Raw genomic sequence first — 5,040 nt, forward strand, 5'->3', positions numbered from 1 at the left:
ATATCTCCCCCTAACGACGGGAAGTATGTCTCATCAAAGTGACCGTCTGCTAATATCGCAGGATAGAGATCAACGGTTGTAGATTGGAAATAACGGACAAGTGTTGGTGTCATAAATCATAACCAACCAGAATACTTAATCATTTCAAGTAGACCCATTGAGATAACTACAATAGAGGCACATAAACAACTTTAACCAAATAGGCGTTAGTGAAAAGAACGTTGGGACCGTATCCAATGACCATCTGGTACGCACTAAACGCTTGGCAAGTTGTGGGTCTGAAACAAATAAGTGTCGTTGCATGCAACATCATTACATATCTCCATGCAAAAATCGGCATGTTAGTACCTATAACCAAGTCCAAGCTCTGCTAGATCATACAGTGAATGAACATGAGGAATAATATGTTCATCGACAATCCTAGTAGACATGCAAAACGAAATCATCAAAGTCGTGGGGTGAACTCTCCAATGGTATCCGTTCAAATAGATTTGAGAGGATAGGAAGGGTGGTGAGCCCTTAGGATGATGATCATAGTTAAAAACTTTAGCGAATGCAGCGTTTCTTGTGGAAAGCAAAGCGACGTGTGACCAATGCATCGATGCTCTTAACCTATACCGAAAAATGTCCGCATTCGGTTGGATAGGGTCCACTAATGTCACCTTAAATACTTCGTAAGAATGGAATGTTCTCGGTTGGAGCCTTAGCAAATAAGGACTTCCTTGAAATCTAGCAAAAGAACAAGCTTTGCAAAATGAGCGATTGGCATCAGAGATTGTCATGGAGGCATTAGAAAACATGGGAGGCATCACAAGCTCCTGTGAAGGAGGGGATGCCGCCACCAATGGCATGAATACCATGGAGCCGCCGAAAGGGGCAGGCTCGGCCTCACCGTGCTTGGCACATATAGGCTCGGCCTCACTATGTGGAGCATGTGTGAGGTGGTCCTCCAATCGCTTCGTGAACATGAAAAATAGATGATCATGTGAATTTCAAAGAACTCGAATCATCATATCTTGTTCAAAATGACCAAAAAATGATCATGTCAAAACCAAGGAGACAGCAAAACCGAACCCATGATTCAAAGAATCTTGAGTTACATAAAGCTACTGCTGCAGGCAAGCAAAACTATGTCTGCAGGCTAACAAAGCTACTGTCGAAGCTTGAAAAAGATACTGTCAATGAAATCTGACAGATTTATTCCTCTCCATTCTTAACACATATATCAATATGAAAATCCAGCATTGGCATGTATGGCCTTTAAAAATATAGAATACAATCTCTGCACGAGATCCGTAAAACAACTACCTGCGCCGTAGGACAGTGTGGGTGGTTACGCAATTAGCAAGACACTCGATTTCACGGCGGGACATTCTCAAAATGAAGATTAAGAGAGTCAACGACGTGGTGAACTTCTCTACACAATACACCGTAGGATATTGTAAGAGGGGGGATTGAAACAAATATGCAATCTCATCGAGTGTATCACATGGCAATAGAACTACATTCTTCAACTTAGGAGTTGGAAAAACATGGTATTGGAGCAGTTGAATACCAAACAATTTGGGTGGTAAAGACCATCTAATTGGTGCGGGTGGTCACCAATAATAATAAAATCATTTGAGCTATTAAACGACTTGGAGAAAACCGGAAAATTAACCGGAAAATCATGTCAAAATAACTCAAAACCGGGTGAAATTTAGACTAGGAAAACGTGGCAGAAAGAACTGCTGAAATATGCCGGAAAAATGACGAGAAACGACGAAAAAATCATCTGAAAAACTCGCCGGGAGTCGGTGGCACCGATTGCCGGAAATCCGGCCGGCGGCGGCTAGAGTTGGCCGGTATGGAGGCCGTAACTGCAGGTCCGACAGGGAACGCCGTCCGGAACCGGATGCCTGTGCCGGAAACGCCGGCAAATTGCCGGAAGGCGGCGAATACGCCGGAAAACGTTCCGGAAACGCCGGAATAGTAACCGGAGAAAACGACGTCAATTTTGACGTTCCGAGGTTCGTTTTCCAAATTTCAAGGTCCAAAATCACAATGTAGTGCTATTGGGGTCCCATGTAACCCAAAAGTGGCCAATTTAAAAACCACGTGAGTTGCAAACGTTGACCATGCATGCTAAGCCAAGGCAAATAAAATTCTCACGAGTCCAAGAAAGACGAGAAATTTTATAGAATATGCCGATATTTAATACAACACAACCAAACTTCCAATTTCAATAGACGACTTAAGCTAAAGTCGAGCAAGAAACATGGCAATGCCAATCATCATACTTGAAAAATAGTAAGCAGAAAACATAGTCAAAATAGAGTGACTAATCAAAAGTCCGTAGCAACAAAATCTTGCATATCGGATTGGGCGGAGCCTTAGCCTGAGGCTCAAAAATGTGCTTACTTGAGAATGGAAGAATGTTACGTTTCCATCTCCAAAATTCCCTCAAGAAATAGATACAGGTGCCAAAAACGGCATGCGTTTCTTTGATGTGGAGTATGCATCAAAGTCAACTCTGATAATACAACGTCATAGACGTTCATTAAATCACTTTAAGTGTGTCCCATAGAATTCGTTATTTTTGAGATCTTTTGTCAGCAAATAGTGCTGCATCAGAGTAATGAATCAACTCAAATAAATGAGTACGTAGACCTTGGGATTATCGTTTATAGACATGAGGTTAAGAAAACTCAAACATTCAAATAATAGTCGCGATGGCGACGCATCCATAAGAAACGAGGGTTGTATAGGTTTCGAATAATCGAAACTATTCAAGTATGTAACCGGAATTAGAAGGGTTGTGATGTATATGGTCACAAAATAATCGATGCATATCGGCGATTCTCATGATCGCACCCAAAATAGCGGTGCACTCAGGCGACCACACGAAATCGATATCTTCCTTTGTAAATAATAACGTGACTCCCCCAGGACCGTCACACGAAAAAACGTCGACCAAGAGGGGAATCATATCCCTCTTTGGTCTCATCGGCGTTATAAGAAAGGCCGGAAAAGAAGACATGAAAAAGGCTAATAGCGCCCGATAATTTATATATATATATATGTTCAAAAACAGCAACTTTAAGAAAAACATACTTGTTGGTCTGCCAAATAGACCGCATATAAGTAAATTGCTCTGCAAATCGATCGTCATGCATGAAGTTGCTTGTTGAATTCCTTTTTCGATCTTCGTCCAATGACATAAAAATCTTGGGAGGATACGATCAAAATCATATGTAGATGACAAAAGTATCGTCCATCTCGGCATGAATGTCATCACCATAGTACGACGAGTGATCACTTTTCCTATGCAAGCACGTGAAACATAGTTAGAAAACGAAAACGTGCAAATAAACGATTTAATAAGCAATAGGAAAAGAAAAAGGAAAAAGAGAAATAGTTTAAAGGCCCAAAAGGGTAGAGAAGACGGGAGTAGCTTCTCTTGAGCGAAGAGTTTGCTTGTGCAGTTCATATTCCTTATATATGTGGGATGAGCAATTTTGAATCCTCTGATGCGGGGTCTTGCGGGGCAAAAAGATGTTTTTGCGGAGCGAATGCGGAAGAGACCCTGCGGGGCTGCGTGCAGGAGCTGCAGGGGCTGCGTATAGGGGTAGCAGGGCAGGATGCAGGGGCTGCAGGGGTCGCGAGCGGGGCTGCAGGTGTCGCGAGCTGGACTGCAGGGTTCGCGAGCGGGGCTACGTGCAGGGCAGCGAGCAGGGCCTGTAGGGGCTGCGATGCGGGGGCTGCAGGGGTCGCATGCAGGGGTGATGCAGGGGCAGCGAGCAGGGCTGCGTGCAGGGACGCGGGGCTGCGGGGGGGGGGGGGGGTGCAACAACGGTGAGCAGGGGCTGCGCCGACGAGGAGATGCCGGAGGCCGGAGACGATGGCGGCCGGCGGTGGAGAAGATAAAAAATTTCTAGGGCTCTAAAAATTCAGGGTTTTAGAGCAACGTGCTGATAACGTGTTTCAGGATGAAATAATTGTGTATTATTGAATGATATGGGGGCCTATATATAGGCATTACAAAACCACAATCTCGTAGGATTCAGAGTCCTAATCTATTACGGAGATGCTAATCTATCTCCTAACAGGAAACCTATTAGGCTAAGACACACACAATGATAGAATAGTAATTCTCCCGGAACACTTCATTAATTATTGGAGGATATTACATTTTAGAGGCTAATGTGTCATCGTCAAAAACCATGCCCGCATGTAACAAAAGTGTATTACACCATTTACACCCCTTCATCAACTAACAACATCAACTAGTCAAGTGATGATATATACAGTGCCAAGGCCAAGGAGGCCATACTTATTTCAAAAACTTGATTCTTTTCGACTTGACTGCTTTCTTAACCATTAGATGAGCTTCCTTACTTATTGCTCCACCTGGGGATTTTGGAATTTGATTTTCTTAACCATTAGGCTGTGTTCTTCAAATTTGCCTTATTTTTAATCATACTCGCATTTCACCGCAGGTTCTGATGTAAAGTTTGATAGATGGCTTCAGGGCCGGTCCTGAGGTTTTTCGAGACTTTAGGCAAACAAAATACATGTGGCTCATGACCTTCATATATGTTCACTTCTAATCTTTTCAAAACTATAATACAACAAGATATGTAGGAGTACGATTAATGTACTTTAACAAAATACTATGAATAATAGCTGAAATAGACCTAAGTCTAATTGTTATCAAGTAGAGTGGAGAAATTAATCTTTTGACGGGAAAAAAGGAGCTAAGCAAAAATAAACACAATTTGGGTCCAATGAAAAACAACTTGGACTTACTATTAATAATTATTTAATTTTAAGGAAAGTTACTAAGGTCGATCAATCAAGCTTTTTCTTTGGTTAGTTTGATATGTATGCAAATAAGCTTTATATGTTTGGGGGCTCTAGGTGCATGCCTTATAGGCCTATAGCCAGGTCGGCACCGGATGGTTTTGTACCTTTTTTTTAAGATTGTATTTGTAAGCTTTGTTGAAATTTGGTTAAAGATTGGAATAGTATAAATGGTTTTATAGAATGACACACAAATAA

The sequence above is a fragment of the Argentina anserina genome, chromosome 4, assembly GCF_933775445.1.
Source record: "Argentina anserina chromosome 4, drPotAnse1.1, whole genome shotgun sequence".
Lineage (NCBI taxonomy): Eukaryota > Viridiplantae > Streptophyta > Magnoliopsida > Rosales > Rosaceae > Argentina > Argentina anserina.